This window comes from Oncorhynchus masou, chromosome 20 (assembly GCF_036934945.1).
Source record: "Oncorhynchus masou masou isolate Uvic2021 chromosome 20, UVic_Omas_1.1, whole genome shotgun sequence".
NCBI classification, from domain to species: Eukaryota; Metazoa; Chordata; class Actinopteri; order Salmoniformes; family Salmonidae; genus Oncorhynchus; species Oncorhynchus masou.
The window spans coordinates 22,533,532-22,547,265 of NC_088231.1; the positions used below are offsets into that span (position 1 = coordinate 22,533,532).

Below are 13,734 nucleotides of genomic sequence, written 5' to 3' on the forward strand. Positions count from 1 at the left end.
TACCAGTACAGAGGGAGGGGTCCTGAGAGGAGTGGTGTGACTAGTAGATCTGTACCAGTACAGAGGGGGGACTGAGAGGAGTGGTGTGACTAGTAGATCTGTACCAGTACAGAGGGGGGACTGAGAGGAGTGGTGTGACTAGTAGATCTGTACCAGTACAGAGGGGGGACTGAGAGGAGTGGTGTGACTAGTAGATCTGTACCAGTACAGAGGGAGGGACTGAGAGGAGTGGTGTGACTAGTAGATCTGTACCAGTACAGAGGGAGGGGTCCTGAGAGGAGTGGTGTGACTAGTAGATCTGTACCAGTACAGAGGGGGGACTGAGAGGAGTGGTGTGACTAGTAGATCTGTACCAGTACAGAGGGGGGACTGAGAGGAGTGGTGTGACTAGTAGATCTGTACCAGTACAGAGGGGGGACTGAGAGGAGTGGTGTGACTAGTAGATCTGTACCATTACAGAGGGATAAACCAAAAAGTGATATATGTTTCAGTAAGATTGGATTTATAGCTGATAAATGGTTATCAACTGTACTGCAGGGAAGGAACGAAGTCGCAGGAAATAGAGGTTGTGGTGGCAGCTGTACAGAGGTGTTTGGGTGTGAGATACTTGACATCATAAGAGTTACAGGGTGTGTTAAGTGGTGGTGTCCCAGCTGTAGAGAGGTGTTTGGGTGTGAGATACTTGACATCATAAGAGTTACAGGGTGTGTTAAGTGGCGGTGTCCCAGCTGTAGAGAGGTGTTTGGGTGTGAGAGACTTGACATCAGAAGAGTTACAGGGTGTGTTAAGTGGTGGTGTCCCAGCTGTAGAGAGGTATTTGGGTGTGAGAGACTTGACATCAGAAGAGTTACAGGGTGTGTTAAGTGGTGGTGTCCCAGCTGTAGAGAGGTGTTTGGGTGTGAGAGACTTGACATCAGAAGAGTTACAGGGTGTGTTAAGTGGTGGTGTCCCAGCTGTAGAGAGGTGTTTGGGTGTGAGAGACTTGACATCAGAAGAGTTACAGGGTGTGTTAAGTGGTGGTGTCCCAGCTGTAGAGAGGTGTTTGGGTGTGAGAGACTTGACATCAGCAGAGTTACAGGGTGTGTTATGTGGTGGTGTCCCAGCTGTAGAGAGGTGTTTGGGTGTGAGAGACTTGACATCAGAAGAGTTACAGGGTGTGTTAACCTGGTGGTGTCCCATCCTTTCAGGGTGATGGCAGGAGGTAGGAATAAATACGGTTAATTAGTGCAGTTGGGTGGTAATTTTGTTTTCTATAATTTTGAAATTAGTGAGTAGTGTTAGATGGTAGGGTATTTAATTTATTACATTTTTAATTTTCATGCCAAGTGTAAGGGAGTTGTACTCCAGTCTCGTAGGTGGCGGTAATGCAGCATATTGGATGCCAACCGCCGTTAAACCTCATAGACGAAGAAAAAGGTGTGATAGTATTTAACGACTTATGGGAGTCAGTTCTCTTTTCCCAGGGAGACGTCAACAAAGTTTCTGAGTGAGATAACATGGAAGACAACAACAACCAAGTGACAAGAAAGTGCCATCAGAAAGGGAATAATGGCTTTAGAACGGACCGTGTGGTTGTGCGTAAATTCGAAAGCGCTGACTATCCGGACGTCGAGCGCATATTCATTGACGGGCTGATGGAGATGGTTCCGGATACCGCGTTTCGAGGGTTAAAACATCACCCTGAGAGCCTGCTCCTGTACGCCGCTATGACAAGTAAGGGGGAAATAGGTCTTATATCAATTTAGATTTATATATCGACTGTTATTCCAGCAAAATGTTAGTTTTCACTGTTGTTTGATTGCATTAGTCTGGGAAAATGTGCCTTTGACAATGGAGAATGTGTTATACATGTAATAATTTACAGGTAGGCTATCTGGACATTTCATCAATACCGTTTGTGTTATTTGATTGCATTATTTAGTATAATTTTTGGGGAAATGCAGTAGAATGCATCATTTGTGCTCGATTGCGATAGTACCAACTCATTTCCTTCCTGTGACTATTGTATGTCAACATTTAGATTACTCAATTTCGGCCTGGCTTTTGCAGTTGTTTGTTTTATTGCGACCAAGTCGTTCTTGCTGACTTGTTTGGTGCCTCTCGCTGTCCTGTGCGCGCTGCTACTACAGCAGGAGAGTTGCCCTTGGTTACCTGGAGCGCGCCAAACTCACGGATATGGACGACATCGAGGGACATTACATGAAAACTCCAGGTAATAGTCTTGGTGGAATAGCAAAAAAAAAATGCATGTATCATTCGTTTTATTTGTTTATTTGAGTGTAGTTGGCTTTAGTTTAGTTATATTGCACATATCCATTTTATTAAAATAGATTTGCACACAAGATTCCGTGCCTGGTTAAAAACAAAAACGAGCAGGGAGGTAAAATAAAACCAGGGCTTCATTCTTGTCTCCATTCTGGAATATAATTACTCATCCAAAATGACAGGCCAGTGCCTGTGGATGTGTCACCATGATCCCTCTGACTCCAGGCTCATTTCGGTCTACCCCATCAATAGAAAATAAAAGTATAGGAAGTCTTTGTCCCCAACAGGATGACCAGTCAGTGATTAGGCTCATTCAAGAAAAGGATCCATTTAAAGTATAAAAGTCAATAGACAATGACATCAGCTTTTATTAAATGGGAGGATTAGGATATTATTTGATATAACCCACTATTTCCAAATTCCACCCCTCTTATTTCTCTCTCAGACTCCTGTCTGTGGGTTGCAGTGCTGAAGGGCAGTGTGGTGGGTGTAGTGGCGGCATGTGCCCTGCGGGGGGAATCTGGCACTGTGGAGCTGCATCGCATGTCGGTGGACCGGCGCTGTCGGCAACGTGGGGTTGGCGTTGCCCTCGGGCGGAAGGTTCTACAATATGCAGCGGACCGTGGCTACCTCTCTGTCGTCTTGGGAACCACGGCCTACTCGCCGGCTGCTCACCAGCTATACCAGACTCTGGGGTTCCGATGCGTCGGCGTCACCAAGGGATACGCCACGCCTGGCGTGAGCCGGTCGGTACCGGAGCAGCTCTTCTACCGGGTCAGTCATCACCACTACCGGAAGGACATGACCGTTCACAATACTAACACTCACAGCCAGCAGTGAACACGGAACAGGGATGGAGCACGGCGCGGAACAGGGATGGAGCACGGCGCGGAACAGGGATGGAGCACGGCGCGGAACAGGGATGGAGCACGGCGCGGAACAGGGATGGAGCACGGCGCGGAACAGGGATGGAGCACGGCGCGGAACAGGGATGGAGCACGGCGCGGAACAGGGATGGAGCACGGCGCGGAACAGGGATGGAGCACAGCACACGAGTGCACATGCCGGCAAACACACACATGAATGCACACCACACACACCACACACACCACACATACCACACACACCACTCTAACCCAACCCCCTGAGACCCTGAACTCAGAGCACCGTGTTTCCCCATTTAGGGAATGGAAGAAAATCACCAGAACGTAATGTATGTAATCGCTAGGTTAAAGGTAAAGAGTTGTTCGCACACGTACCTGTTTCCCCTTGTGATTTGAAGAGGGTTCTGTTCATTTCCTGTTCTGAGAATTGGTGGGGAAATTGGGTGCGTTCGAGCGCATGGTTTATTCAGGGTAAAGCGCTAGTAGCTTATTCCGGGGGACATGTTTATATCCCAGGTTATTGATGCTTAAAGCATAGCAGCGTCTCCAATTGAAATGTGTGCCTGTATTATTACATATGTTTAACTGAACATGTCTGTAGGGTATATCATGTGCTTTGAATGTTAATTGAGCAGATGTAGAAGGCTTGGGTATTGCTATAAGAAGCCTGTACTCTTTGTTTGAGGAACAGGACAGGGAATAGGTCGGCATGCAGCTCAGGTTTGTTTGAAATGCTCTATTTGACATTCTTGTAAATACTTGCACATTTTGCCGGCTATTATCTTCACTTGCAAATCAAAATACTCACACTGGACAAGAGAAACCATCGACTTTGTCAGTCTCCTCACTGTTAAAATCCTACGGTCAAGTCAAGTGGTATTCAAACTTTTTCAGTTTTGAATTTTCCCGACAGAATTTTCTGGGGACCTTGTTTTTTTTTTCGCAATAATTTCTCGCGACCACACCCAAAATCTAATGATACAACCTTCAAATCTGTACATTTCAATTTTTACATCAACAAATAACCTTCAATTCATTACATTTTCAAAATCAAAATAAACCAATAAATATATTTACTCCAAAAACTTTTTTTTCCCCATTTAACTTTCTTAATGGGTCTATTGTCTCTTTTTTTTTTTTTTTTTACTCTGTTGTTGTTCCAAAAAACAAAAAAAACAATACCACTGAATAGTGTTTCAAACATAAACTCATACAGAAACATAGTTAACCTATGTGTTAGCATGAGCCTTAGGAGTTAGCTAGACACGTAGTGTGATAAGTCATTACAAATGGCCTTTGGGAGGAAACCGTTATCATTTGTCCAAAAGTTTTTAATTGTTCTAGTCAAGTTCAAGTTACAAAACGCTGCACAGAAGTGTTTCACTTCCCCTCTCTCTCTCAAACACAAAAGCTATAGGGGTAAAAGGTAAACTTTTGGTTAAAAGTTATGGTTGAATGTTCAGCTAATCCACAATTCCAAAACTTGTAAAATTGGAAGGCTAAATGACAAAATGTGTCAATTCATTACTTTTAAACATTAAAGGGGTAATCTGTGATTGCTAACTTCATTTTTGCATGTTTAAATTAATTATATACTCTATACTAGCTGTTGATTCTGGAAGAATGTAACATAAAATGCTAACTTAAAAACTACAATTCTTGTCATGGATGGTCAGTCATTGCATCTATAGCCCGATGGTCAGTCATTGCATCTATAGCCCGATGGTCAGTCATTGCATCTATAGCCCAATGGTCAGTCATTGCACCTATAGCCCGATGGTCAGTCATTGCACCTATAGCCCGATGGTCAGTCATTACATCTATAGCCCGATGGTCAGTCATTGCACCTATAGCCCGATGGTCAGTCATTGCACCTATAGCCCGATGGTCAGTCATTGCATCTATAGCCCGATGGTCAGTCATTGCATCTATAGCCCGATGGTCAGTCATTGCATCTATAGCCCGATGGTCAGTCATTGCATCTATAGCCCGATGGTCAGTCATTGCATCTATAGCCCGATGGTCAGTCATTGCACCTATAGCCCGATGGTCAGTCATTGCATCTATAGCCCGATGGTCAGTCATTGCATCTATAGCCCGATGGTCAGTCATTGCATCTATAGCCCGATGGTCAGTCATTGCATCTATAGCCCGATGGTCAGTCATTGCATCTATAGCCCGATGGTCAGTCATTGCATCTATAGCCCGATGGTCAGTCATTGCATCTATAGGCCGATGGTCAGTCATTGCATCTATAGCCCGATGGTCAGTCATTGCATCTATAGCCCGATGGTCAGTCAGTGCACCTCAAGCCCAGTCTCTGAATTTGATTGGTTACATTTCCCCTGCCCCAACCTTAAGCGGTTTGCCCAGTTTGTTTTTGTTTGAACTTCAGATTGTCCCTTTATGTGTTCAGACATGGTTCTGAACTTTATAACCCTGTTTGTGTCTTGACCGAAAGTCACACACTAACTGCTTGTTGAACCCTGTTCAGCAGGAGGGTTCTAGAATAGATTTTAGCTCCCCAAAAATGTGTTAGCGAACAGTCCATGACAGGCATAGCTAGTAACATCACAATCTATTCTAGTTGCAACATTAAACATCTCCCCTTTTAATGCATTTGACCTCCTGCAGTCAGAGTGGCAGCATCCGGTAACTCATTCATCATTCACAAGTTTTTATTTCATGCAAAAATTCAGCTCTCTCTTTAAACGTAGCTAGCTAACCTATAAATACTGTAGCTAGCTAAATGTAGAGTGGCTATAGCTTATTGTAGGGTCGCTCGCTTAATTTAGAGTGGCTATAGCCTATTGTAGAGTCCCTAGCTAGCATATTGTATGTTTGCTAGCTAGCCTATTCTAAGTTTAATAGCTAGCCTATTGTAGCGTCGCTAGGTTAAAACCCCCTAAGGTTGATGTCCGCGCCCCAGTGGAAAATATAATTAGAATAATACAAAAATCCCCATCAAAATCTGTCAGTTTAAGTTAGAGATATGTTTTATTGCATTGGATGCGTCTCAATCCACCTCATCAACCTATGTCATAATTTCGCATCCGTGGTGAAAGTTGACAGAGCTAGAGAGGTATTTGTTAGACCATGAGACATCCCGGAAATTGGTCTTCTCGCAACATCACCTGTAACCTCCAAACGGTTTGACCTACAAACTATTATAACCCCTTGATGGAAAGCTGACACCGATGAGACTCTCACAAACACGATTGCTTTCTTCGTTTTGCTCTATGACCTTGTTTTGCTCTATGACCTCGTTTTGCTCTATGACCTTGTTTTGCTCTATGACCTCGTTTTGCTCTATGACCTCGTTTTGCTCTATGACCTCGTTTTGCTCTATGACCTCGTTTTGCTCTACAGCCCATCTGCCAACTTCTGTCTGTAGTATCCGAGCAGTTTGGGCTACACACTGATGTGACACCTCTGTGGAAAGGTGAGACTCTCACGGACACAGACATTTCCATTGTTTTGCTCTAGAATGCTCACAAGACTCGTCTGAAGGTCCCCTCGTACCAGTTGAAAAAATGAATGGAAATATATATGGAGACTGTTTAGTGACAAATAAGGGGTTAAATACATGTATTTTGTTTTTTTACTGATCATTCTAATATATCTCAGATATTGGACAGACGCATCAGAACAAACCTCCTTTAGATTTTTTTAGGGGGGAAAACTATCTGTTCCATGTAGTGGCTCTGTTATTCAATGCATTTGTATGGTTTAATAGCTAAATAAAAATGTTCACCAAATAATTGTAATACAGGGCTTAGACTATTATGGGTTAATGTAGAGTGGCTAGCTAGCCTATTGTAGGTTCCCTAGCTAGCCTAGGTTCATGTAACTAGGTTCATGTAGAGTGGCTAGGTAGCCTATTGTAGAGTGGCTAGGTAGCCTCTTGTAGAGTGGCTAGGTAGCCTCTTGTAGAGTGGCCAGGTGGCCTATTGTAGAGTGGCCAGGTGGCCTATTGTAGAGTGGCCAGGTGGCCTATTGTAGAGTGGCCAGGTGGCCTATTGTAGAGTGGCCAGGTGGCCTATTGTAGAGTGGCCAGGTAACATTTTTTAAGGCCTACTGTATGAGAAGCAGAATCATGTGTTTTACAAGAAACGGTATCGGACTTAAAGTAACATAGTGAAGGGTAGGGGGATTCCGCCTTATCACATAGACACATGTCCTCCACAACATACTTTCCTGTTTTCGTCTTTCACATTACTCTCTCTCTTCCTCTAGTTTTTGTTGTTGTTGAAAAATGCAATCATAGGTAAAATGCATATTTTTGTTGCATCAGCAGACTCAAGCCAGGGCCCATATTTATCAAACGTGTCAGTGCAGGAGTGCTGATCTAGGATCTGTTTATCTTCTTTGATCATAATGAATAAGGTCATGTGGACAGGAATGACTGGATCCCAGGTCAGTATTCCTGAGATAGTTGATCTCTAGATCTACATTTTCTTTACATCGAGTCCAGGTTTGGGTTTATTTCACTAAAGAAGATTCCCCGCACTGTCATTCACGCAGACCACATCATTTCACAAAAATAATAAATATTTGAAAGTAAGCTATAGACACATGTTTTCTAACTTTAGGGAATTTTGGAGTAGCAGAATACTAGATCATTCATAACCCCAGGTTATGCTTGAGAGAGGGGGTTTTGAAGCACATCTGTGCAGCAGTCTGCAACTTAAACTTTCAGTTGGACTTGAGCGTGACTGAACTTTAGTTAGACATACTGCCTGTTTCCAATGTGCAGTTTTGACACACAACACAATGCCTTAGATGTCTCAAGTTTTGAGGGTGCATGCAATTCGCATGCTGACTGCAGGAATGTCCACCAGAGCTGTTGCCAGAGAATTTAATGTTAATTTCTCTACCATAAGCCGCCTCCAAAGCTGTTTTAGAGAAGTTGTCAGTATATCCAACTGGCCTCACAACCACAGACCACGTGTAACCATGCCAGCCCAGGATCTCCACATCTGGCTTCTTCACCCGCAGGATTGTCTGAGACCAGCCACCCGGACAGCTGCTGAAAGTGTGGGTTTGCACAACCTGTCAGAAACCATCTCAGGGAAGCTCATCTGCGTCCTCGTTGTCCTCACCAGGGTCTTGACCTGACTGCAGTTTGGTGTCGTAACCAACTTCAGTGGGTAAATGCTCACCTTTGATGGCCACTGGAAAAGTGTGCTCTTCACGGCAAATGGTGGTCATACCAGATACTGATCCACACCCCTGCCTTGATAAAGGTACCTGTGACCAACAGATGCATATCTGTATTCCAGTCATGTGGAATCCATATATTAGGGCCTAATGAATTTATCATTTTAAAAGGCTAATTGATCATTAGAAAACCCTTTTGCAATTATGTTAGCACAGCTGGAAACGGTTGTTTTGATTAAAGAAGCAATACAACTGGCCTTCTTTAGACGAGTTGAGTTTCTGGAGCATCAGCATTTGTGGGTTTGATTAAGAGCTCAAAATGGCCAGAAACAAAGGCTTTTTTTCTGAAACTCATCAGTCTATTCTTGTTCTGAGAAATGAAGGCTATTCCATGTGAGAAATTTCCAAGAACCTAAAGATCTTGTACAACGCTGTGTACTACTCCCTTTACAGAACAGCGCAAACTGGCTCTAACCAGAATAGAAAGAGGAGTGGGAGGCCCCGGTGCACAACTGAGCAAAAGGACATGTACATTAGTGTCTAGTTTGAGAGACAGACTCCTCACAAGTCCTCACCTGGCAGCTTCATTAAATAGTACCTACAAACCACCAGTCTCAACGTCAACAGTGAAGAGGCGACTCCGGGATGCTGGACTTCTAGGCACATTCACAACTTTTAATCTTTCCATTTTGATTGGGTTATTTTGCCTGAAAACGTTTAAGCCTACATATAGAAAAAAAACTGCATCTCTGCCCAGCCTGGCAAGAGTGGCCAAAAGGGTGTTTATCATCCCCAGTGGCTCTGCAAGTGTGGAGAGGATGTTCTCCCCTGCTGGTCTGCTCTCCAGCATGAGACTGAAGACACAGACTGGCCAAACCTGTGTTTCTAAAATTGAATTGAAAGATACTGAGCATAAATAATTTGTATTTAATTCTACGTAATTCTAATTTTAATTCACAGCCTATATGTGCAATTTATAGACTACAATGATTTGATACAACAAAATGTTGTTTAAATGCTTAGTGCTTAATGTTCCTAGCAGCCGAGTATGTCGCACTAGCAGATGCTTCACATTGTATTTCTTTGAAGGCCTAAAGCCTTGAAATAATATCGGCTGGATTTTTATTTTCCTTTCCTTCTTAGGCTCCCGTCTGGTGCCTGACCTATTTAGTGTTTATATGCTGTTTTATACTACATGTATCCTGTTTAGAGTGTTTATATGCTGTTTTATACTACATGTATCCTGTTTAGAGTGTTTATATGCTGTTTTATACTACATGTATCCTGTTTAGTGTTTATATGCTGTTTTATACTACATGTATCCTGTTTAGAGTGTTTATATGCTGTTTTATACTACATGTATCCTGTTTAGAGTGTTTATATGCTGTTTTATACTACATGTATCCTGTTTAGAGTGTTTATATGCTGTTTTATACTACATGTAACCTGTTTGAAATGATGAGCGCTTCTTACATTCACTTTTATTTAAATCATATGGTTTGGTTTCAATACTTCAAAAACAAAATGTTAGGTCCAGGTAGTCACATGTTAAATTGTGATTTTAATGATCGGAGCGAACTAAACTGAGTGTTGGTTGAAACTCAAATACCCAGATAATGGTAAGAAAGAAAAGTTAGCTAACTAGATCAGTCTGAATACAAACTAACTAGATCAGTCTGAATACAAAACTAACTAGATCAGTCTGAATACAAAACTAACTAGATCAGTCTGAATACAAAACTAACTAGATCAGTCTGAATACAAACTAACTAGATCAGTCTGAATACGAACTATCCAACTAGATCAGTCTGAATACATACTATCCAACTAGATCAGTCTGAATAAAAACTATCCAACTAGATCAGTCTGAATACGAACTATCCAACTAGATCAGTCTGAATACATACTATCCAACTAGATCAGTCTGAATAAAAACTATCCAACTAGATCAGTCTGAATAAAAACTATCCAACTAGATCAGTCTGAATAAAAACTATCCAACTAGATCAGTCTGAATACCAATTATCCAACTAGATCAGTCTGAATACAAACTATCCAACTAGATCAGTCTGAATACCAACTATCCAACTAGATCAGTCTGAATACCAACTATCCAACTAGATCAGTCTGAATACAAACTATCCAACTAGATCAGTCTGAATAAAAACTATCCAACTAGATCAGTCTGAATACCAACTATCCAACTAGATCAGTCTGAATACCAACTATCCAACTAGATCAGTCTGAATACAAACTAACTAGATCAGTCTGAATACAAACTACTGAGAAGTGTGTAAAACAGGAATAGATGTCTTAAATTGGGATGCGGCCCTTAGTATGGGAGGGCAGAGGGAGGGAGGAAATGAGAGAGGCACGTGTAGGAGGCCTATTTCGGGAGTGAAGAGGTCATTAGGGGACGTTGGAAGAGAGCAGGAGTGCATCACCTTAAGGCTTTCTGACTTAGCTAAAAATGCACACACACACACACACACACACACACACACACACACACACACACACACACACTTAGAAACATTGAGTCCAGCATTCATCCTGGTTTAGCCAGGCTTAGGGTTGCAAAGTCCGCTAACTTTACAAAAATTCCTTGGTTTTGAAGAAATCCTGGCTGGTACGAGTGAGGAATGGAGTAAATCTGTTATAAATTTTGTGAATTCTGGCAGATTTTGCAGAATTTCATAACCCCAGACCAGGTTAGCAGCATGTCTAGATAACCCTAGACCAGGTTAGCAGCATGTCTAGATAACCCTAGACCAGGTTAGCAGCATGTCTAGATAACCCTAGACCAGGTTAGCAGCATGTCTAGATAACCCTAGACCAGGTTAGCAGCATGTCTAGATAACCCTAGACCAGGTTAGCAGCATGTCTAGATAACCCTAGACCAGGTTAGCAGCATGTCTAGATAACCCTAGACCAGGTTAGCAGCATGTCTAGATAACCCTAGACCAGGTTAGCAGCATGTCTAGATAACCCTAGACCAGGTTAGCAGCATGTCTAGATAACCCTAGACCAGGTTAGCAGCATGTCTAGATAACCCTAGACCAGGTTAGCAGCATGTCTAGATAACCCCAGACCAGGTTAGCAGCATGTCTAGATAACCCTAGACCAGGTTAGCAGCATGTCTAGATAACCCTAGACCAGGTTAGCAGCATGTCTAGATAACCCTAGACCAGGTTAGCAGCATGTCTAGATAACCCTAGACCAGGTTAGCAGCATGTCTAGATAACCCTAGACCAGGTTAGCAGCATGTCTAGATAACCCTAGACCAGGTTAGCAGCATGTCTAGATAACCCTAGACCAGGTTAGCAGCATGTCTAGATAACCCCAGACCAGGTTAGCAGCATGTCTAGATAACCCTAGACCAGGTTAGCAGCATGTCTAGATAACCCTAGACCAGGTTAGCAGCATGTCTAGATAACCCTAGACCAGGTTAGCAGCATGTCTAGATAACCCTAGACCAGGTTAGCAGCATGTCTAGATAACCCTAGACCAGGTTAGCAGCATGTCTAGATAACCCTAGACCAGGTTAGCAGCATGTCTAGATAACCCTAGACCAGGTTAGCAGCATGTCTAGATAACCCTAGACCAGGTTAGCAACATGTCTAGATAACCCTAGACCAGGTTAGCAGCATGTCTAGATAACCCTAGACCAGGTTAGCAGCATGTCTAGATAACCCTAGACCAGGTTAGCAGCATGTCTAGATAACCCTAGACCAGGTTAGCAGCATGTCTAGATAACCCTAGACCAGGTTAGCAACATGTCTAGATAACCCTAGACCAGGTTAGCAACATGTCTAGATAACCCTAGACCAGGTTAGCAGCATGTCTAGATAACCCTAGACCAGGTTAGCAGCATGTCTAGATAACCCTAGACCAGGTTAGCAGCATGTCTAGATAACCCTAGACCAGGTTAGCAGCATGTCTAGATAACCCTAGACCAGGTTAGCAGCATGTCTAGATAACCCTAGACCAGGTTAGCAGCATGTCTAGATAACCCTAGACCAGGTTAGCAGCATGTCTAGATAACCCTATCTGGCTAACACATTTGAATGACCAATGGAAAATAACGAATATCGCTTGTGTTGCAACTGTATTTTTTAAGAAAAATAAAAAAGTGCCAAATGTTTTGCAGTATTGCTTTAATGCCTTTTTGCAAACAGAACACATGTTTTGGAATATTTTTATTCTGTACAGGCTTCCTTCTTTTCACTCTGTCATGTAGGTTAGTATTGTGGAGTAACTACAATGATGTTGATCCATCCTCAGTATTCTCCTATCACAGGAATTAAACTCTGTAACTATTTTAAAGTCACCATTGGTCTCATGGTGAAATCCCTGAGTGGTTTCCTTCATCTCCGGCAACTGAGTTAGAAAGGACGCCTGTATCTTTGTAGTGACTGGGTTTATTGATACACCATCCAAAGTGCAAGTAATAACCATGTTCAAAAGGATATTAAATGTCTGCTTTTTTTTTTACCCATTTACCAATATGTGCCCTTCTTTGGGAGGCATTGGATAACATCCAGGGTCTTTGTGGTTGAATCTGTGTTTGAAATTCACTGCTCGGCTGAGGGTCCTTACATATAATAGTATGTGTGGGGTACAGAAATGAGGTATTTATAGAAAAATCTGGTTAAAACACAACAAAAAAGTGGAACAAGTCAAGGGGTGTGATAACTTTCTGAAGGCACTGTAGTTTCACGTGCCAATGCAAACTAGCATGCTAGTAGATACCATAGACTTCCAGTCATTGCGCTAACACTAGTTAGCAATTGCGATAAAGCTATTAAGCAACTTCCTTTAAACTTCATGCAGAGGCATAAACATGGTGTCCAGTTCATCTGACTCTGGGGAAGTAGATAAAGGGCTTCATTGCCATAATCCTGAAGCATCCAATAATTCATATTCTCATTGGAGTTGCTGTTATTTTTTAGCTGTAGGACGAGAAAACACATGCAGCTTTAATTAGCCTAACTAGCTAGCAAGTTATTAACTAGCTTCTCCAGTTTGATTCAGTCAAGACAGGTACTACGCAATCATATTGGATGATAAATAAACTTGAGGTTAGCATGATTCAGCTTAACCAGTACAAAGGAACCAATGGGATAGTCCCAAAGGTGCAAAATCTGCCCAACTAGCAACACATGCTCCTATTGGGTAAAACATTCATATTTAAAGCCTAAATTCCATATCTCTAAACCAGTTGTCCTGTATGTATTTTGATCGCCCCAGAGCTTCTAACACATTGCATACGAATCAGACAATGCATAAAATGACATAATCATAACAGATGAAATGAAGAAAATAAATCATATTACGGTCTATATTGGTTCGTCGTTAAGACAAGCATAACACAATGTAGTGATTGAGCATTGTTAAGTGTCCTTATGTTTTTTTAACAGTCCAA

The 13,734-nt window shown here is 42.4% G+C and overlaps 1 pseudogene; it reads left to right on the forward strand.

Annotated features, from left to right (window-relative positions):
* The first annotated feature begins 1,411 nt into the window (after nucleotides 1-1,411).
* Nucleotides 1,412-9,799, forward strand: LOC135507173 (N-acetylaspartate synthetase-like; annotated as a pseudogene).
* Nucleotides 9,800-13,734: the final 3,935 nt, after the last annotated feature.